Source organism: Erinaceus europaeus, chromosome 12 (genome assembly GCF_950295315.1).
Source record: "Erinaceus europaeus chromosome 12, mEriEur2.1, whole genome shotgun sequence".
NCBI lineage: Eukaryota > Metazoa > Chordata > Mammalia > Eulipotyphla > Erinaceidae > Erinaceus > Erinaceus europaeus.
This window is the reverse complement of record NC_080173.1, coordinates 42,268,268-42,291,529: the sequence shown is the minus strand read 5'-3', so window position 1 is coordinate 42,291,529 and position 23,262 is coordinate 42,268,268.

Below are 23,262 nucleotides of genomic sequence, written 5' to 3'. Positions count from 1 at the left end.
CAGATCCTTCCTCTTTTTAAAGTTTCCTTTTATTTATTTATTTTGATAGAGACAGAGAGAGATTGAAAGGGAAGGGGGTAGGTAGAGAAAGAGAGACAAGAGATGCCTGCAGCCCTGCTTCAACTCTACTGAAGCTTTTCCCCTACAGGTGGGCACCAGGGGCTTGAACCTGGGTCCTTGAGCATAGTAACATGTGCACTTAACTAGGTGCATCACCACGAAGCCCCAAGAGTCTCCCTTCCTCACTGTGCAGTCCTATCCTGGTGACCAGGTCTGTGCCCATCACTTGTAGGGGGGTGGGACTTAGGACTCTTGATGAGATACCTGAGATGTGCTTGTGTGGATGGCTTGGCCTCTTGGGCTCTAGCCCTATTCCCTGAGAAGATTCGTCATTGCTCCTGTAACCTGGGTTCTAGGATGAGGGACATGTGGGCAGAGCCAAGCCGCACACACAACTGGAAGCAGTCACCACACCAGGCACAGATGTGTGAGCTCCTTGCTACAAGGCACTGAGAGCTGGAGGGTGTTTGTCACATAGCTTCACTACAGAAAGATGAACACTGCTCCCAGGCCCTCTTGCATCTATATCCTGCTGGAGAAGCACCTCCTTGATTGGTCAGACACCCCACTGTCAACTCTACTCCTGTTTTCCTCTCAGTCATGCTCAGCCAAGGACTGCAGAACAAGGTCCTCAATGTTTTCCATTATAAAACTCCTTTTTTGGCAATATTCCATGTTTTCACAGCCCCCCCCCCCACACACACACACAACTGCAATTTTCAGCAGGTTTATTTGGGTAACCACTGATTGGGATCGGGTTGGAGGCAGGAACACCTTGACAAAAAACAACTATGAGGGTACTGATGGTGGCTCACCAAGTAAAGCACACATTGCCATTCACAAGGACCAGGGTTCAAGCCCCTATTCCCACCTTCAGGGTGAGGAAGCTTCACAACCAGTGGAGCAGTGCAACAAGTGGCTCTCCTCTCTCTCCTTTCCTTTCTCTTCCTGTTTGCTCTAACAAAAACATGACCACTGGGAAAGGTAGAGTCAGGCAGGCATTTAACTCTAGTGATAGCTGGTGGTAAAAACAATAACAAAAAAAAATCAAGTAGGACTTAATTACCCTTTAAAAGAAATTTTGTATATTTTATTTAATATGAAAGCAATCAAGCAATTGAAAAGTAGTATACAGGGCCATAGAGATAGCTCATCAGGCAAGGAATGTGCATAGCTATGCACATGGTCAAGGCCTGAGCCCTGACACAATGTGTGAAGGGCTATGCTACCAGAGGAATCTTTGGTGCTATGGCTCCTCTCCCTACCTCTGTCTCTTTATCTGAATAAAAATGCTACTCATAAACAGCTAAATTATGTATGCAGGGGCCCCGGAGACAGACAGACACACACACACACACACACACACTAGCAGCAGCAGCACAAAAATGTAAAAGGTGTAACATTTATTCTGTTTATGCAAAATACACTATGGGGGGAAGGTGGTGGTGCACCTGGTTAAGCACACACATTACTGTGCATAATGATCCATGTTCAGGGCCCTGGTCCCCACCTGCAGGGCTACAGGTGTCTCTCTGTCTCTTTCCCTCTCTATGTCTCCCTCCCCTCTCAATTACTCTTTATCTCTATTCAATAATAAAAAAAAACTTAAAAAATACACTACTGGCTGGTGGATCTTTGCAATCTGAGGCTGAGATACTGGAGAATGTGAATTTTATTGGTAGTTACTGGAGCTCTCTGGACCTCAGTTTTTTCTCTGTAGGATGTTGTGATACACACTATGCTGTAGGGTTCTTAATAAGCTTTGTAGTGAAAATAGGTATGGCATACCCCATCAGCTGGGGCCGTAATCGGGGAGTCCTGAGATTCCCAAACAGACATGATGGGCCTAGACCTCAAATAAATCCCTCTCTCCATTGTTACCGGTCATTTCTATCAGGAACAACACAATAGACCACTTTTTGGGCCCCCATAGGACCTTGCCTTCAACTTGGATCAACAGTGGTAGAGAATGTTCCATCCTCCAAAGGGAGGCTGGACAATATATGCTACACCTGAGGAAGATGGGTCCATATTGGGGCAGCTTGGAATGTTCCTACTTATTGATCACAGAATGTGAGTTCAGGTCTATAGGGATGCAGAGGTCACATAGGGTCCTAAGCTGAATATGGGTCCCAGATGACATCAAATCGATGGGGTTTACAGCCAACAATATTTATACCCCTTTCCCATATTAAGGAGCTACTCTCTTCCCTAATCCAGCTTTCTGGTCCTTTTCCCAGCCATGACATCATCTCCCCAGACAATAACTTGGATTCACATACACATCAGATTTCAGGCTCAGGGGAAAAAAATGAAAAAAAAATAGTATAGCCATAGGCCCTTTGGAATATAACCAAAATATGCCTACTAGCTATCTACAAAATGGAGGACCCCCCCCCCAACTCTTCATTTGCACTATTCCAGACTTTAGGTTCATGATTGGTCAACAATTTGTTTGGCTTTATATGTTAACTCTCTTTTCAGCCACCAGGTTCCAAATGCTAGCATGATGCTGACCAGACTTCCCTGGACAGACAACCACACCAATGTGTCCTGGAGCTCCGCTTCCCCAGAGCCCTTCCCCACTAGGGAAAGAAAGAGACAGGCTGGGAGTATGGATCAACATGTCAACGCCCATGTTCAGCAGGGAAGCAATTACAGAAGCCAGACCTTCAGCTTTCGGCACCCCACAATGACATTGGGTTCATACTCCCAGAGGGTTAAAGAATAGGAGAGCTATCAAGGGAGGGGATGGGATACAGAGTTCTGGTCATGGGAATTGTGTGGAGTTGTACCCCTCTTATCCTATGGTTTAGTCAATGTTTCCTTTTTATAAATAAAAAATTTAAAATAAAAAGAAAAAATAAAATAGGGATGGCATAGCTCCTGACAGACTTTGAGGGGTGTTTGTGATTCCTCTTCTCTTTGCTGCTTACTTAGCCCTATATACCTTGGGCTAGATTCACAGCTAATGCCCAGCCCAGTTTCCCCATCTGCAGAACAAGGAGCACAGTAGTTATCTCAAGAGTTTTATTCAGGGGTGTGGCTCAGAGTTCTGGATAGGAGTGAGCTTGGTGCACAGCAGTCATGAAATCACCTCTTTACTTCTTCACCACCACATAATTTGTAAGGCCATGTACAATTCACATCTCCTCCAAACAGCTTTATCAAGACCCACTGAGGGTAGTAACAAAGATGACCTAATGACAAATCAACTAAGGCCTATTTTGTACGTCTCAGTCACAATCATGTCTTCCTTTGACCTGTAGTTCTGTACTACAAATTAAAGCAATTACTGTGCAGCACTGAGGGACAGTCTGGGCTTGGCAGTGTCACACTGGTCCTTGTCAATGTCACACTGGCTTACACCACCTGAGACCAGGCTGGGTCAGTTAGTTTACACCTGGTATTCATACAGTGGCTAGTATCACACCTAAGTGACTCAGTTATTCTTCATAATGGAGCTGGAAATAGAGTTACACTATTTGTGAGAACAAAGAGTGAGAACAAAGAACAATAGAGTTTGTGAGAACAAAGCAAGGCAGGAGTGTTTGACTGAAGCAGGATCCATGCCATGGTTATTATTATTATTATTATTAGCACAGGCCTCCTGTTTTCACGTCAAGAACTGGGTGACCTGCATCAACCTCTGAGGGGCTAGGACATGATCTTCCCTGCCACATGCTTGTGCCTCCATCCTTGTGGTCTGGATTTAGCTTCCTGTTTTGAGGACATTGGCAGGCTGTTAATGTTATCAGCAGGTAGGATCAGCGGAGCACTCATTTGTGCTAGGCATGACACGGAAAGGGTATTCTAAATGTGGTTGCTAAGAGCTCCAGTTCTGGGGCTGGACAGATATCTCAGCTGGTAAAGCAGACAACTTGCATGCCTGAGGCCCCAGTTTTGATTCTTAGTACTACAAGAACTGAGTGGTGCTTTGGATTTATCTCATTAAAATAAATATATACATATTAAAAACAAACTAACAAAAACCAAACAAATGGGTTGGGTGGTGATGCACCTGGTAGATTGCACAAATTCACGGTCCTGGTCCTCACCTAGAGAAGCAAAGCTTCATGAGTAGTGAAGCAATACTGCAGGTGTCTTTCTCTCCTCCCCCTTCTATAATTCCTCTACTCAATTTCTCTCTGTCCTATCAAATAAAATAAATGACATTTTTAAAAAAGAATAACAAAGGGTTGGCAAAATTAGTCACTTGTATAGTGTGTTGTTTTGCTATGTACGTGACCTAGGTTTGAACCTGGATCCCACTGTACCGAAGGAAGCTTTGATGCTGCGATCTTTTTCTCTCTACTGCTGTATAAAAACAAAACAAAACAAATTCAGAACTCTGGTTCTGGGTTTGCATCCCTGTGTAGCTGTGTGACCTTGAACAAGTTACTTCTTCTTCTTTTAAGTTACTTAATTCACTGTTCCTCAGTACTCTCACAGGTAAAATGGGGCTATAATCATACTTGTTCGCAGCGCCATCATGGGGTCTAACAGGGATGCCTGTAAAGTGTTTGGTTTAGTGACTGGCATATCAGAGGCTCTTTGTAGTAGTCAGGTATCATTATGCTGTGATGATACGAAGAGGCCCACTTGTCTCCCCTATTGATAGATGAGGAAATATAGACTCAGGAAAGTCACTTAACTTGCATAGGATCATACAACAAATACAAGGCAGTGAGGTCCAGAGCTCTTACCCGCACTTGTGGGAAGTCATTCTTTCTCAAAGGGAGAAACAGAAACTTCCTGGATGTGCATGGCAGAACCCTGTGATACCACTCGCCTTAAATGAGTCTAGATGCTGTGTTAAGGCACCCAGTAGGGCTGAGAAAAATCTGGGCTTAGAGCCACACCATTTGGGGTGGACAGTCAGCCTTATGCCTTTTTGACTTTGAGTTTCTGCGAGTTCTTGTATTGTCCAGCTTCAGTCTCCAGCCCTGCCCCCTTCACAAAGGTTGTGACCAACGGCCACCCACAAATGTGGTGCAGACTTTTGCACACAGTCTGAAGGCACAGAATAGCCTGGGGATCCTCCAGCTCCTTCCAGCTTTGTTGATGTGGAGCTGGTCCAGCCCTTTTGTTCTTGGGTGCTTGCATGAAGTTTTGGACTGTGCTAGATTTTCACACATTGAGAACTTGGCTTTGGGCAATAGGAGAGCTTCTTTCTATTCTTGGGGAATCACTTCTTCATTGGACTCAGGTTCCTCACTTGTTCCATTTGTACTTGGCCCAGACCAGAGGTCCCAGACTTCTTGGATGGGCTGCTCCAGAATCATCTAGAAAAATATTATAAAATACAGGCTCCTGGGTAGGCAAAATAACTCACTTGGATAGTGTACTGCTTTGTCATGTGCACAACCCAGGATCAAATCCCCTCCCCCTGCTCTGAATGAAGGAAGCTTCCTCTTCTTCTACTATTCTTCTTCTTCTTCTTCTTCTTCTTCTTCTTCTTCTTCTTCTTCTTCTTCTTCTTCTTCTTCTTCTTCTTCTTCTCTCTCTCCCTCTATCTAAAATATCCAAATATCTAAATAAATAAATAAATAAATAATTTATTAAAAAAACAGGTTATTGGCTCTACCAGGGAAATCTGCTCTAGTCAGTGGAGTGGGAAGTGAATGCTATTCCAAGAGAGGTTCGTGAAGCTTGCCTGTTTATGTTCCCCACCCTTTGCCACTCTATACCCCAGTGTGGGTGGATGCTCATAGGAGAGACAAAAAAGGAAGAATGGTCTTCTAAGTCAAACAGGAATCTTGCCAGACTTATGCTTTTAAATGTCCTCCCAGATGACTATAACGATTTGATTATTTCATGAGAGAGATCAGAGAACCTCTTATGCATACAAGACTCATTCTTGCTCTACCCACTGAACCACCACCTCTGGTGATTATAAAAATGAGTCAGGCTTGTGAGCCACTTGTTTAGTGGCAGAGCTCCTTGCAGGCCTCCTAGGAAGTTATTTCAAAGGGGGCCCATGCTACCTGCCTCTTCCTGCTTCATTCCCCCTAGTACCACTCTATGTCCCTTTCTGGGGTAGCTGCTCACTGGGAGGGATTAAGAGTGCCTTCCCAAGTTAAAAAAAAAAAAGCATCTTCTAAGTCAAATAAAAAACTTACTAGCAGTCATGGATCAGTCATCAATACCCTCCCCCCCAAACTGCTACTATTTTCTCCTGGAGAAAATGTTTCTCTGCTTCTCTGCTGTGGAGATTCCCACAGATGTGGTTGGTGTCCTTTTGTTCCAGACCATCCTCTCTGCACTCATACTACAGAATCAATTTGAGATGTTGTTCAGGCTTTTACTATCTGCATTTTAAAAAAAATATTGAACCTACAGAAATAGTTGGGTGAAGGTAGGGTCTACCACAAGATGTCCAGAATAGACATGTCACTTTGTCATGTAGGCTATTTCTATATAAGGTCACCAGAGGCCCTGCAGGCTCAAGAGAAAAATTTTAAAAAATTATTCATAAAATGGAAATATTGACAAGACCATACAATAAGAGGGGTACATTTCCACACAGTTCCCACCACCAGAACTCCATATCCCTTCCCCACCCCTCCCTTGACAGCTTTCTTATTCCTTTTGTTGTTGTTTTTATTTTACCGGAGCACTGCTCAGCTCTGGCTTATGGGGTGCGTTGAACCTGGGACTTCAGTACCTCAGGCATGAGTCTCTTTGCATAACTATTATGTTATCTACCCCTGTCCAGCTTTTCTATTCTTCTTTTTTTTTTTTGCCTCCAGGGTTATCACTGGGGCTCGGTACCCACACTACGAATCCACTGCTCCTTGAGGATATTTTTCCCATTTTGTTGCTCATCGTTATTATTGTTGTCATAGTTGTTGGATAGGACAGAGAGAAATCCAGAGAGGAGGGGAAGACAGAGAAGGGAGAGAAAGATAGACACCTTCAGACCTGCCTTACTGCTTCTGAAGCAACCCCCCTACAGGTGGGGAGCCCAGGGCTTGAACCAGGATCCTTACGACAGCTTTCCTATTCTTTATCTCTCTGGGAGTATGGACCCAGGGTCATTTTAGGGTGCAGAAGGTGGAAGGTCTGGATTCTGTAGTTGCTTCCCTGCTGAACATGGGTGTTGTCAGGTCTATCCATACTACTATCCTGTCTCTCTCTTTCCTTAGTGGGGCGGGGATCTGGGGAGGCAGGGTTCCAGGACACGTTGGCGGGTTCGGCTGCCCAGGAAAGTCCTGTTGGCATCATGAAAGCATCTGAAACCTGATGGCTGAAAAAGAGTTAAGGAAAAATTTTTTTTAATTTAATAACTTTGTTGAGGAAAATGTTGATTTACATAATTGTTATCACATCCACTTTTTTTAAAAAAAAATTTTTATTTGTAAAAAGGAAACATGTGGTCTGGGAGGTTGTGTAGCAATAAAGCTTTGGACTCTCAAGCGTGAGGTCCTGAGTTTGATCCCCAGCAGCACATGTGCAGAGTGATGTCTGGTTCTTTATCTCTCTCCTGTCTTCCTCATAAATAAATAAAATCTTAAAACAAAAAGGAAACACTGACAAAAAACATGGAATAAAAAGGGTACAACTCCACACAATACCCACCATCAGAACTCTGTATCCCCTCCCCTCCCCTAGCTTTCCTATTCTTTATCCCTCTGGGAGTATGGACCCAGGGTCATTATGGGGTGCAGAAGGTGGAAGGTCTAGCTTCTGCAATTGCTTCCCTGCTGAACATGGGTATTGACAGGTTGATCCACACTCCCAGTCTGTCTCTCTCTTTTCCTAGTAGGGTGGGACTCTGGGAAAGTGGGGCTGCAGCACACAATGGTGGGGTTGTCTGACCAGGGAAGTCCGTTTGGCATCATGGTAGCATCTGGAACCTGGTGGCTGAAAAGAGAGTTAACATATAAAGCCAAATAAATTGTTGACTAATCATGAACCTAAAGGCTAGAATATTGCAGATGAAGATTTGGGGGGTCTCTGTTTTGTAGATAGTTAGTAGGCCTATTTTAGTTATATTCCAAAAGGCCCATGAACATGCTTTTTGTTTTTTTCTGAGTCTAACATCTGATATGCAGATGGTCTCAAGTTATTGTCTGGGGAGATGATGCCATGGCTGGAAAAAGGTCTAGAAGGCTGGATCAGGGAAGAGTAGCTCCCAAATATGGGAAAGGTGTATAAATATTGTTGACTGTAAACCCAGAAGCATACCAACAATTCCCCCTTTTCTTTTTAACTAATGGCCATAGTATCAGGAGTGTGGGGTGAACAGAAACCTATATCGTACAGGCATTAAAAAAAAAAAACTGCCACAAGACATGGAGGAACAAGTAAGAGAGCAGCAAGAACCAGTGTGATGCCAACGGAAGGCCTGAGGGGGGCGTTTCTTCCCTCAAAGTGCAAGGCTTATCAGGCTAAAGGACATTTCCTGTCTCTGTGGGTATCTCTTGCCTCTGGGGGCACTTCATGCCTCAATGGGCATTTCCTACCTCTGTGGGCATTACCTAGCAAGGACGGGGTGTGTGTGTGCCTATAGAGTCCCAAGGCAGCTGGCTGCAGTCAGTCTTTGAGAAACCCAGCAGCATAAAGGGAAACTGCTGTAGAGTTGTGTAAAGTGTCCAAGAGGTGTACCAGTAAGTCTGATAGAAGTCTCAGTCCAAAGTAGATGGCCATGGAAGAAATGCCAGGGGATGGAATAGTCATTCCATCTAGTGGGTGATGTCAGAGTGTGCAGGGGTCCAGATGGTTTTCTTGAACCAGATTATAGAGATCTCACCATGTAGCATCATGAGTTCCCAGAGGGCATCCTAGTCCAAAAAGCTCTTTGAAATTCCATTTAGGGTGCTTCTGGCGGTTTTTGCTGGATTGCTGCAGGCACCCATTTTTAAAAACGTCCTCCCATAGAAGAAAGAACCAAATCAGGAGTGCAGAACCAATCACGTGTCTCCACTTTTGGGGACTGCCAGGGCAATGGAGAATGCTCTCTAAGCCAGAGTAGTTTCTCTTTGCGGGAAACATGTGAGAGGTAGTCCAGAAAGTCCCAGGGGAAATCTCTGCGCATCCCCCAAGCTCCATGATCATGGCCACAAGGAAGCAAAGTTTCCTGGTCAGGGAACCAAAGTGTGGCCCAGAGTGACTCCGTGGAGGTTGTGGCGGGACCCGTGTTCTCATGGACTCTGTGGCCTGTGGTGGCCAGCAGGTCAGGCGGCGGCTCCAGCAGCGATGCCGAAAGAGAGCGAGAGAGTGGCACGACTATGTGCCGCACCTGCCTCACTAACTGCAGCCCATAGTGGATAGGTAGCCAAACGACTTTACTTATCTGTGGATGGGTGGGTTAGGTCCCACGTTGGTGTTAGTCCCTGTTCAGGCACCATTTTGTCATTTTTGCTGGGCTGGCTTCACAGGTGAGAGACCAGAGACTCATGGCTGAGCTGAGAACGCAGTTCAATCTTTATTTACGAGTGAGGATGTGGTTCAACAAACTAATCTAATCTAATCACAACCCAATTCTGTCTTGCATCTCTCTCCTCCAGCAGAAGAGTCAGGAACAAAGGAAATACATATGATAGGGTGCGGGGAGAAGGAAGAAGCCAAACCAGCAATGACTAAACCAAATGTCCCAGAGGCGGGGCCGGGGGGGAAGACCAAACCAATATCTCAGAGGCAGGGGGTGCCCAGTCAACAGTGGACATGCAAACAGAACACATAGCAAGCAACACAAGTGAACCCAATGTGATGACAAAAAACAAAAGGCTTCACAAGCAGAATCCAGAAGCATACCAACAGAAGGGGATTGGATATGGAGTTCTGGTGATGGTAACTGTATAGAATTGTACCCCTCTTATCCCATGGCCTTGTCAATACTTCCATTTTATAAATAAAGTATGCCAGTCTCTTGCTCTTATTCAGCTTTTGTAGTCCTTACTTTGTCTGACAAGGTTAGCCTTGGAGTGTTTGAGGAAAGTGAAATAGGAAGTAGATGAGGAAGGTACCTAGGTCTAAGTAGAAACTTTTTGATTAAGTACTTTATGGTGTCTTTTTTAGGTCTTTCTACTTGCTTGCTGCACTTATTGAGTTGTGCAAACTATTGTGCACTTTTAAGGTGTATGTTTTCCCCTAACTTATGGATATATGTGCACATGAGCTCTGTTTAATGGGCCATGGTCTATATCTAGATTGTATAGCTTTGTTAGGAAATGTGCCATCTGTAGTGGAATTAGAGTCTTACTAGCTAGGAAAGGTTTCATCATAGTGTTGGAGAACCATTGATAGTCCATAGCTAGTGTCTCTGGACACAGTCTGAAGTGAAACATGTAGAGGTGGTACTGGTTGTAATGATTTGGTTGAGATCAGCAGATGCAGTATCAAATAGTATGGATTAAGAGATGCATAAAAGAAAATGAACCAAGTCCCAGAGGTTCCAGGAATGATAATGATAAAGGTTCCTTGCTGCCTTAGAGTTTAAGAAGGCAGTAGATAGTTATTATTATACCCAAGTTATTTGGGAACTTGGTTTATTTTGAAAACCCCATGATTAGGACATATTATACCATTCCTGACCATGATTTATGTCACTTAATGCTATTTAGAAATAACTTTATCTTATATACTGATGAAATCAGCTGCTTTTGGTCTCCATGGTCTAAGATTATAGGTGATTTAATATTTCAAAAAAGTTATTGTTAGACATGTATTAAGAATTCAAGTTCAGTGTTAAAATTTAATCAGTTTACTCATTTGAAACCTCAAGTACTTAGATTGAAGGAATATATACTCAGAACTGAAGTTTATAGATTAAAATGTTTGAGACATTCATAATGATTAAATAGAGATTTATAATAGTGTAAGTTAACAGAAGTATATATTAACACCACTCATGACACCAAAGGTCTGTGTTCTTACCCCCATGCACATATAGTGGAGCTGAAAATTTACCCTCTCCTCCCACCAGAGTTGTTTTTATTTTTTTTTTAACTTTCGTACAATACTCCAAAGTCAGCCAAATTCTGCTTTGCATTTCCCTTTCTGTTATTTCTCAACATCTGTTTATGAGTAGGATCATCCTATACTCATATTTTTGGTTTATCTTACTTAACATAATTCCTTCTAGCTCCATCCAAGATGGGTCAGAGAAGGTGTGTTTATTATTCTTGGGAGCTTGTTTGCAGGTTCTAGCAGGGGAGCGCAGCTACTCGTATACCCTCAACTGAAGACCAGTCAGTCTCTATTCGGGGAAGGCCATCCTCAACCAAGCGCACAGATTTGGGAGGGAAGCACATGGAGCTGTGAGGGAGTAAAGGGACACCTGCCTAGCCAGCCAGACTAGCTGAATCAACTGTGGCGATCAGTGGGGTGACAGATGTCACAGCCAGATCGCCCTCACATCCAGAAAGATAGACACCTGCAGACCTGCTTCACCACTTGTGAAGCGACTCCCCTACAGGTGGGGATCCTTATGCTGGTCCTCAAATGCCATGTGCACTTAACCCACTGCGCTACCACCTGACCCCCCAATTATTCTTAATAGCTGAGTAGTATTCCATTGTGTACATGTACCACAACTTTCTCAGCCATTAATCTGTCGCTGGTCACCTGGGCTGTTTGTGCCATGAACATAGGTGTACATATATCTTTTTGGATGGGTGCGCTAGATTTCCTAGGACATATCCCTAGGAGAGGAATTACTGGATCATAAGGAAAGTCCATTTCTAGCCTTGTGAGAATTCTCCAGATTGCTCTCCACAGGGGTTGAACCAGTTTATATTCCCACCCTTTGTTCTCACAACCTCTCCAACATTCGTTGCTGTTATTGTTTTTGATGTATGACATTCTTACAGGGGTAAAGTGGTATCTCATTGTTATCTTTATTTGCATTTCTATGACAAACAATGACTTAGAGCAATTTTTCATATGTCTATTGGCCTTTTGGATCTCTTCTGTAGTGAATATTCTCTTCATATCCTCACCCCACTTTTGAATTGGGTCATTTGCGTTTTTGTTGCTAAGTTTATATATTTTGGCTATTAACCTCTTGTCTGATGTATGGCATAAAAAGATCTTCCCCCATTCTGTGAAAAGTCTCTATGGATTACGGTTTTATTTCTTTTTTAAAAAATTTTATTTATAAAATAAAAAATATTGACAAGACCATAGTCCCACTGGGACTGGGAGAATATGGGTTTTATAGAGAATGGAGAGGGTTTCTGCTCTCATAGGGTTTAAGAAGACAATAGATAATTCTTATTATAATCAAGTTATTTGGAAATTTGGTTGACTTTGGAAATTCCCCGGTTAGTGTTTTCTGTATGATACAAGACTTCACTATGATTTATATCACTTAATGCTATTTACATATAGCTATATCTAATATAATGACACAACCAGTTGCTTCTGGTCTCTCTGGTCTAAGATTATAGGCAATTTAATATTTCATTTTTATTTTATTTTTTTCCTACTTAAATTTTAATAAATATGTAAATGTTTAACCTATATATATTTCTTTTCCTTTTTATTTTATATTATATTTTTTTATTTATAAAAAGGAAACATTGACTAAACCGTAGGATAAGAGGGTACAACATCACACACAGTTCCAACCACCAGAACTCCGTATCCTGTGTCTGATAGTTTTCCTATTCTTTAAATCTCTGGGAGTATGGCCCCAAGGTCATTGTGGGATGCAGAAGGTGGAAGGTCTGGCTTCTGTAATTGCTTCCCCGCTGAACATGGGCATTGGCAGGTTGATCCATACTTCCAGACTGTCTCTCTCTTTCTGTAGTGGTGAAAGGCTCTGGGGAAGTGGAGCTCCAAGGCACATTGGTGGGGTTGTCTGTCCAGGGAAGTCTGGTTGGCATCATGCTAGTACCTGGAACCTGGTGGTTGAAAAGAGAGTTAACATACAAAGCCAAACAAATTGTTGACCAATCATGAACCTAAAGGCTGGAATATTGCAGATGAAGAGATTTGGAGGTCCTCTATTTTGTAGATAGCTAGTAGGCATATTTTAGTTATATTTCAAAGGGCCTGTGGCTATGCCAGTTTTTTTCTCTTTTTATTTTTTTCCCTGAGCCTGAAATCTGATATGCGTGTGGATCCAGGTTATTGTCTGGGGAGATGATGTCATGGCTGGAAAAAGGACCAGAAAGCTGGATCAGGGAAGAGAGTAGCTAGATCCCTAATATAGGAGAGAGATATAAATATTGTTGACTGTAAACTCCATTGATTTGATGTAATCTGGGGCCCATAATCAGCTTAGGAGCCTATGTGACCTCTGCATCCCTGTAGATCTGAGCTCACATTCTGTGGTCATGAGTAGGAACATTATAGACTGCCCCAATATTGACCTGTCTTCCTTCAGAGGATGGAACATTCTCTACCATTGTTGATCCAAATTGAAGGCAAGGTCCTATGCGGACCCACAAAGGGGTCTATTGTGTTGTTCCTCATAGAAATGACTGGTAAAAATGGAGAGAGGAATTTTTTTGAGGTATAGGCCTATCATGTCTGTTTGGGAATCTCAGGACTCTCTGATTAGCATCCCAGTTGATGGAATGGCCTGATAATGACTAAAGAGTCATTGTTAAAGTATTCCAGTCTCTTGCCCTTATTCAGCTTTTGCTGTCCTTGCTTTGCTAAGGTTAGCTTTGGAGTGAGCGAGAGAACTGTAATAGGAAGTAGGTGTGGAGGGTGTCTTAAGTCTAAGTAGACACTATGAACTTGATACTGACTCACTAAAGACTATTGTGTATTTTTGCTTTCAGGTATATATTTTGCCCTAATTTATGGATACATGTGAACCTATGCTCTATCTAATGGGACCTGGTCTATATCTAGGTTGTGGGACATTGTTAGGAAGTGAACCACCTGAAATGAAATTAGAGAATACTATGAAAGGAAAGGTCACACCCGAGTAATGAGGGTCATGCCTGACATCTCTGGACAGAGGCTGAAGTGAAGTATGCTGAGGTGGTACTCATTGCGTTGATTAGGTTGGGATTGGCAGATGCAGTATCATTTGGTATGAATTGAGTGAAACATGCAGGAAAGTGAGCTCCACCCTACAGGTCTCAGGACTGGGGGAAATATAGGCTCTACAGAAGGTTCCTGCTAACTTAGGGTTTAAGAAGACAGTAGATAGTTATTGCTATAGACACATTATTTGGCAATTGGGTTAACTTTGAAATTTTCCTTTGTTAGAATTTGCTGTATTATACACAACATCACCATAATTTATGTCCTTTGACATTATTTGTATAGAGCTATGCCACTGGTTGCTTCTGTTCTCTCTGGTCTAAGCTTTTAAGAGAGTCAACATATCAAAGGCAGCCTATGTATTAAAAAGACTTAGTCTGTGATTTAAAATGCTTGAGACATTCAATCAATTTTTCCCCTCTCGTATCAATTAAATATCAATTAAATAGTGAATAATATGACTACAAATTAATGGGAGTATACATAAACACCATTCCCACCACCAAAAGACTGTGTCCCATCCAATCCCAACTTCCATTCCCCCCCCCCCAACCCCATGGAGCTGAACATTCACCCTCATCCTCAACCCAGGGTTTTTACTTTGGTGCCCTACTACAAATTTGGCCAGATTCTTCTTTGAGTTTCCTTTCTGTTCTTCTTTATCAACTGCTGTTGATGAGTGGGATCATCCCATACTCATCTTTGTCTTTCTGACTTAGCTCGCTTAACATAGTTCCTTCTAGCTCCATCCAAGATGGGTCAGAGAAGGTGGGCTCATTGTTCTTAATAGCTGCACAGTATTCCATTGTGTATATATACCACAGCTTTATCAGCCACTCATCTGCTGTTGGGCATCTGAATTGCTTCCAGGTTTTAGCTACTACTAATTGTGTTGCTATGAACATAGGTATACACATATCTTTTTGGTTGGGTGTTAGGGATCCTTGGGGTATATCCCCAAGAGAGGAATTACTGGGTCATATGGAAGATCCATGTCTAGCCTTGCGAGAGTTGTCCAGACTGCTCTCTACAGAGGCTGGACTAATTTTCATTCCCACTAGCAGTGCAGAAGGGTTCCTCTGTCCCTACAGCCTCTCCGGCATTTGTTGTTGCTGTCCTTTTGTTGCTATGCCATTCTCACAGGGGTGAGGTGGTATCTCAGTGTTGTCTTTATTTGCATTTCTCTGACAATCAGCGACCTGGAGCAGTTTTTCATGTGTTTGTTAACCTTTTGGATCTCTTCTGTAGTCAATATTCTGTTCATATCCTCTGCCAATTTTGGATGGGGTCATTTGCTTTTTTGTTGCTAAGTTTGCTGAGCTCTTTATATATTTTGGTGATTAGTTTCTTTCTGATGTATGGCATGTGAAGATATTCTCCTATTCTGTGAGGGGTCTCTTTTTTGTGTGACAGTTACTTTTGCAGTGTAGGAGCTTTTCAATTTGATGTAGCCCCATTGGGTTGTTTCTGCTTTAGTCTTCCTTGCAATTGGGTTTGTTTCATCAAAGATGTCCTTGAGGTTTAGGTGGGAAAGTGTTCCACCAATGTTTTCCTTTAAGTATTTGAAAGTTTCTGGTCTAACATCCATGTTCTTGATCCATTTGGAGTTGAAACATGCAGAAGATATGGATATATACATCCATTTGATCCATTTGATTTTTGTTTCTGGTGAGATAAGGTGGTTCAGTTTCATTCTTCTGCGTGTTTCAACCCACTTTTCCCAGCACCATTTATTGAAGAGAGCTTCCTTTCTCCATTTATTAGTTTGTACCCCTTTATCAAAGATTAGATGTCCATAGGGGTGGGGGTTTATTTCTGGGCTTTCAATTCTGTTCCACTGGTCTGCGTGCCTATTTTTGTTCCAGTACCAGGCTGTTTTGATGATGATGGCCTTATAATATAGTTTGAGATCTGGGAGTGTGATGCCACCATTTCTATTTCTTTTCCTCAAGATTGTTTTGGAAATTCTGGGTGTTTTCTGGCTGCAGATAAATGATTGTAGTTTTTGTTCTATTCTCTTAAAGAAGCTTGGTGGAACTTTGATGGTTATCACATTAAATTTGTGTATGGCTCTGGGGAGAATATTCATTTTGATGATATTTATTCATCCAATTCATGATCATGGGATGTCTTTCCATTTCTTGGTATCAGTTTCTCCTTCCTTGAGTAGCAACTCATAGTTTTCAGTATACAAGTCTTTCACTTCTTTGGTCAGCATTATTCCTAGGTATTTTATTGATTTTGCTGCAATAGTGAGTGGGAGTGTTTTCTGGATGTCTTCTTCTTCTTCTTCAGATTTAGTGTTTGCATAAAGAAATGCCACTGATTTTTGTACATTGATTTTGTAGCATGACGCCTTGCTATCTTGCCTAATATCTTCCAGTAGTTTTCTGCTGGATTCTTTAGGTTTTTCTATGTATACTATCATTTCATCTACAAATAGTGAGAGCTTGACTTCTTCCTTTCCAATCTGTGTTCCTTTGATTTCTTTCTCTTGCCTGACTGCTATGGCTAGAACTTTGAATACTATGTTGAAGAGTAATGGTGATAATGGATAGGCGTATCTAGTCCCCAATCTGAGGGGGAATGCTTTCAGCTTTTGTCCATGAGTATGATGTTGGCTGTAGGTTTGCTATATAAGGACTCCACTATCTTGAGGAATTTCCCATCTATTCCCATTTTTTGTAGAGTTTTGAGAATTAATGGGTGTTGGATTTTGTCAAAGGCTTTCTCTGCATCTATTGAGATAATCATGTGGTTTTTGGTTTTGTTTTTATTGATGTGGTGAATGACATTGATTGACTTATGTATGTTGAAGCAGCCTTTCATTCCTGAGATAAATCCCACTTGGTCGTGATGAACAATCTTTTTGATATATTGCTGTATCTGGTTGGCTAGGATCTTGTTTAATATTTTAGCATATATGTTCATCAGAGATACTGGTCTGTATTTTTCCTTTTTTTGTTCTATCCCTATCTTATTTCAGTATCAGGGTGATGTTGGCATCATAGAAGGTGGAAGGAAGTGTTCCTATTTTTTCGATCTTGTGGAAAAGCTTTAGAAGTATGGGTATTAACTCTTTCCTGAAGGTTTCGTAGAATTCTTTTGTGAAGCCATCTGGTCCAGGACTTTTGTTGTTGGGAAGATTCTTAATAACTGTTTTAATTTCTTTGTCTGTGATTGGTGCATTTAGGTTTTGTAGTTCTTCTTGGTTCAGTTTTGGAAGGGCATATATTTCTAGGAATTGTTCCATTTCTTCCAGATTCTCTAGCTTCGTGGCGTACAGTTCTTCAAAGAAGTTTCGCATGATTTTCTGGATTTCTGTGGTGTCAGTTGTGATATCTTCTTTATTGTTTACAACTCTATTTATTTGAGTCTTCTCCCCTTTTTTTTTTTTTTTTTTTTAGTGAGACTGTCTAGGGGTTGTCAGTCTTGTTTAACTTTTCAATGAACCATCATTTGGCTTCATTGATCTTTTTATGGTTTTCTTGTTTTCGATGTTGTTTATTTCTGCTCTAATTTTAGTGATTTCTGTCCTTCTGGTTGCTTTAGGGTTCCTTTGTTCCTCTTCCTCTAAATCCTTAAGGCAGTAAGGTTGTTTATTTGATCTTTTTCTTGTTCTTTTATATGTGATTGCATGGCTATGAGTTTCCCTCTCAGTACTGCTTTACCTGTGTCCCAAATATTTTGATAGCTTGTGTCTTCATTTTCATTTGTTTCCAGGAAAGTGAATTTCTTGCTTGAGTATCTCTCTGATCCAGAGGTTCTTTATCAGTATATTGTTTAGTTTCCAAATTTTGTGACTTTTAGTAATTTTCTGTTTGTTGTTAAATGTTAGTTTTACTCCACTGTGGTCTGAGAAGATACTTGTGATGATTTCAATGCTCTTTAATTTTCTGATACTCAATTTGTGGCTTAACCTGTGATCTATCCTTGAGCATGTGCTGTGTGGATTTGAAGAGAATGTGTATTCCAGTTTTTTTGTGGTGAAGAACTCTGGAAATATCCAGGAGGTCTAGTCTGTCCATCTCTTCATTTAATTCTCTTGTTTCTTTATTGATTCTCTGTTTCGTTGATCTGTCTAAGTGTGAGAGTGGAGTGTTAAAATCTCTCAATGTTATTGTATTACTACTGATGTATTTTTGTAGTCCTTCAGTAGGTGTTTGATGTATTTGGATGGTCTCTCATTGGGTGCAAAGATGGTAATAATGGTTAAATTTTCTTGTTGATCAATCCTCTAATTATGTAATGTCCTTGCTTATCTTTTATTACTTTATTTAATTTACAATCTATTGTGTCAGAGATAAGAATGGCTGTTTCTGCCCTTTTTTTGTGGTCCATTAGCCTGTTTGATAGTTTTCCATCCTTTCACTTTAAGCCTATGTTTGTCTTGTTGTGTCAGATGGGATTCTTGCAAGCAACATATGGTTGGGTTGTGTTTTCTGATCCATCCTCCCACCCTGTGCCTTTTAATGGGTGAATTAATCCATTGACATTTATTGATATTATTGATTTAATGTATTGTAGTGTCATTATTCAACATTTTTTAATTTTCTCTGACATATGGCAAGTATTATAGTGATGTTCTAGTTTATAGGAGGTCTTTTAGTACCTCTTTCAGGGCAGGCTTGGTGATGGTTTCCTCCTTTAACTGTTGTCTGTCTGAGAAGGTTTTGATCCTTCCATCTAATTTGAATGAAAGTCTAGCAGGATATATTGTCCTTGGTTGAAACCCTTTTTCATTCAGGGCTCAATAGATATCTTGACATTCTCTTCTGGCTTTTAGAGTTTGAATGGAGAAGTCTGCTGATAATCTTATTTGTTTTCCTCTGTATGTGACTTTTTGTTTCTCTCTTGCAACCTTTAGGATACTTTCTTTATCCTTACTTCTTTTCATTGTAACTGATGTGTCTTGGTGTCTTTAGGTCTGGGTTGATTTTGTTTGGGACTCTCTGGGCCTCTTGAATCTTAATGTCCTTTTTGTTGTTTAGGTTTGAGGAGTTTTCTTCTATTATTTCCTCTAGAATGTTTCCTTCCCCTTCCTCTCTTTCTTCCTCTGGCAGGCCAATTATATGGATGTTACTTCTTTTGAGATCATCACATATGTCGCTGTTGTTGTTTTCAGTGTCTCTCAATCTCTTTTTGAGCTCTTTTACCTCTTTCTTAGTTTTCTCTAGCTCATCCTGTGTCTGACTAATTCTATTTTCTGTTTCTGTTACACTGCTTTCCCTTCCCTCCGCTTCTTTCTTCATTTCTATTCTGCTAAAGAAACCTAGTGGGACTTTGATGGGTATTGCATTAAATTTATATATGGCTCTGGGCATAATTTTTATTTTGATGGTATTAATTCTTCCATTCCATGAACTTGGGATATCTTTCCATTTCTTTGTATCATTTTCTATTTCCTTGAATAGGAGCTCATAGTTTTTTAGTATACAAACATTTCACTTTTTGATTAGGTTTATTAATAGATATTTTTATTGTTTTTGTTGTTATAGTAAAAGGGGTTAATTTATGGATTTATCTTTTTTCTTTTCTTTCTTTCTTTCTTCTCTTTTACTGCCCTTGTTTTATTGTTGTAGTCATTAATGTTGTTGTTATTGCTGTCATTGTTATTGGACAGGAGAGAGAAATGGAGAGAGGAGGGGAAGACAGAGAGGGAGAGAGAGAGAGAGAGAGACAGCTGCAGACCTGCTTAACCACCCAAAGTGACTCCCTGGCAGGTGGGGAGACGAGGCCTCGAACCAGAATCCTTACACAGGTCCTTGCTCTTTTTACCACCTGCTCTTAACCTGCTACATTATGCCCGACTCCCATTTCTCCTTTTTCTAACTTAGTGTTTGTATAGAGGACTTTTTATGTCGTTTGTAGCCTTACACTTTACTATATTGCCCGATAATTTACAAGAGCTTCCTGCTGGATTCTTTAGGTTTTTCTTTCTTTCTTTTTAAAAATATTTATTTATTCCCTTTTGTTGCCTTTGTTGTTTTATTGTTGTACTTATTCTGTTGTCATTGTTGGATAGGACAGAGAGAAATGGAGAGAGGAGGGCAAGACAGAGATGGGGAGAGAAAGATAGACACCTGCAGACCTGATTCACTGCTTGTGAAGTGACTCCCCTCCAAGTGGGGAAGACGGGGGCTTAAACCGGGATCCTTATGCCAGTCTTTGAGCTTTGCACATACGCTTAACCCACTGCACTACTGCCCAACTCCCTTTTTAGGTTTTTCTATGTATGCTGTCATATCATCCTAGTGAGAGTTTGAATTCTTTCCTTCCATTGTGTGCAGTTTTAATTCCTTTCTCTTGTATGAGTGTTATGATGAGAAATTCCAATACTATGTTGAAGATTAATGGTGACAGTGGGCAGCTCTGTCTAGTACTTGATCTGAGGGGGAATGCTTTCACCTTCTGCCCATTGAGTACGATGTTGGTTGTAGGTTTGTTGTATATGGACTCCACTATATTAAGGAATTTTTCATCTACTGCCATTTTTTGTAGTGTTTTTGATCATGAAAGGATATTGGATTTTGTTAAAGGCTGGATTTGCTTTTGTTGATGTGGTTAATCACATTGATTTCTGTATATTGAGCCAACATTACATTCCTGGGATAAACCCCTCTTGGTCATGATGAACTATCTTTTGAATATACTGCTGTATCCTGTTGGCTAGGACTTTGTTCAGTACTTTAGCATTTATGTTCATCAGAGATATATGTCTGTAGTTTTCCTTTTTGTTGTGTCCCTATTTGCTTCTGGTATCAGGATGTTGTTGGCTTAACAGAGGTGGAAAGCAGTGTTCCTGTGTCTTTGATCTTTTGGAAGAGCTTTAAAAATAGAGACATTAACTATTTCCTTATGGTTTTGTAGAATTCATTTGTAAAGCCACCTGGTCCTGGACTTTTATGGTTGTGACAGTTCTTACTATCTCTCTCAATTTCTTTTTCTGTGGCTGGTCGATTTAGGTTTTGTAATTCTTCCTGGTTCAGTTTTTTAAAAGCATATGTTTCTGTGAATTCTTTCATTTCTCCCAGATTCTGTAGCTTAGTGGCATAAACTTGTTCATAGAATTTTCACATGATGTTTTGGAATTCTGTGGTGTCTGATGTGATATCTCCCCTATCATTTACAATCTATCTGAGTCTTTTAAGTCTGGCTGTTTGTGAATTTTCTTATTTTTTCAAAGAACCAACATTTAGCTTCATTGATCTTTTGTATAGCTCTCTTATTTTTAATGCTATTTATTTCTGTCCTAATTATGGTTATTTCAGTCCTTCTGTTTGCTTTAGGGCTCCTTTTTCCTCTTCTTCTAAGTCTTTAAGGCATGTGGTCAGTCTGTTTACTTGTTTACCTAATGTGTGCATGTATGGCTGTTAGTTTCCTAAGTACTGCTTTAGTTATGTCCAAATATTTTGATAGCTTGTGTATTCATTTTCAGTTGATTCTAGGTACATTTGAATTTCTTCCTTGAGTTCCTCTTTTGCCCAATGGTTTTCAAGCAGTGTGTTTTTGAGATACCATTTTTGGGACTTTTACTAATTTTCTGTTTTTTTTTTTAAATTTTTTATTTAAGAAAGGATTAATGAACAAAAACATAAGGTAGGAGGGGTACAACTCCACACAATTCCCACCACCCAATCCCCATAACCCACCCCTTCCCATGATAGCTTTCCCATTCTCTAGCCCTCTGGGAGCATGGACCCAGGGTCGTTGAGGGTTGCAGAAGGTAGAAGGTCTGGCTTCTGTAATTGCTTCCCCGCTGAACATGGGCGTTGACTGGTCGGTCCATACTCCCAGTCTGCCTCTCTCTTTCCCTAGTAAGGTGTGTCTCTGGGGAAGCTGAGCTCCAGGACGCATTGGTGGGGTCTTCAATCCAGGGAAGTCTGGCCAGCATCCTGGTGGCATCTGGAACCTGGTGATTGAAAAGAGAGTTAACATATGAAGCCAAACGAATTGTTGAGCAATCATGGATCCCAAGCTTGGAATAGTGGAGAGGAAGAGTTAGGAAGGTACTCACTGCAAACTCTAGTGTACTTCTGCTTTCAGGTATATATTTTTCAGTAGTTTATGGATACGTGTGCACATAAGCTCTCTCTCACAGAAACTGGTGTATATCTAGATTATGGGACTTTGCTAGAAAGTGAACTACTTGAGATGAAATTAGAGTGTACTATAAAAGGAAAGGTCTCACCCGAGTAATGAAGCTGAAGGGTTGTCATTCCACACGTGAAGTCTCTGGATACAGTCTGAGGTGAAGCATGTTGAGGTGGCAATCATTGCATTGGTTAGGTTGTGATTGGCGGATGCAATATTATTTGGTCTGGATTGGGAGATGCATACGGGAAAGTGGGCCCTATCCAAGGGTTCCAGGACTGGGGGAGGTAGGAGCTCTATAGTGGAGATGTGAGGTTCCTGCTGTCTTAGGGTTCAAAAAGACAATCGATAGTTAATATTATCATCACATTATTTGTTAATTGGGTTAACTTTGAAAAGTCCCTTTGTTATGGTTTGCTGTACAGTATCCAGTATCTTGTATATAGCTGTGCTATTGGAAGCTTCTAATCTACTTGGTCTAGGCTTTTGAGAGAGTCCGCATATCAAATACATAGCCTATATATTAAAAAGATTCAGTTTGTCTTTTGAGAAACTTTGAGACATACAATTGATTTCCCCCCTCTCATATTAATTAACTACTGATTTATATGTCTACATTTTGCTAGGAGTGTACATAAACACCATTCCCACCACCAAAGGACTGTGACCCATCCCTCCCGCCCACTCCCACCCCCCACTGGCCCAGGAAGCTGCATGTCTACCCCTCACCACTGGGTTTTTACTTTGGTGCCCTACTTACAATTTGATCAAGTCCTGCGTTTAGTTTCCCTTTCAGATTTTCTTAGTCAGCTTCTGTTGATGAGTGGGATCATCCCATACTCATCTTTATCTTTCTGACTTAGTTCACTTAACATAATTCCTTCTAGTTCTGTCCAAGATGGGTCAGAGAAGGTGGGTTCATTGTTCTTGATAGCTGCATAGTATTCCATTGTGTATATATACCACAGCTTTCTCAGCCACACATCTGTTGTTGGGCACCTGGGTTGCTTCCAGGTTTTAGCTATTATGAATTGTGCTGCTATGAACATAGGAGTACACACCTCTTTTTCTGCACATCCAAGGAAACTATTAAACAAAAAGACAGACCCCTCACAGAATGGGAGAAGATCTTCACATGCCAGACATCAGACAAGAAAC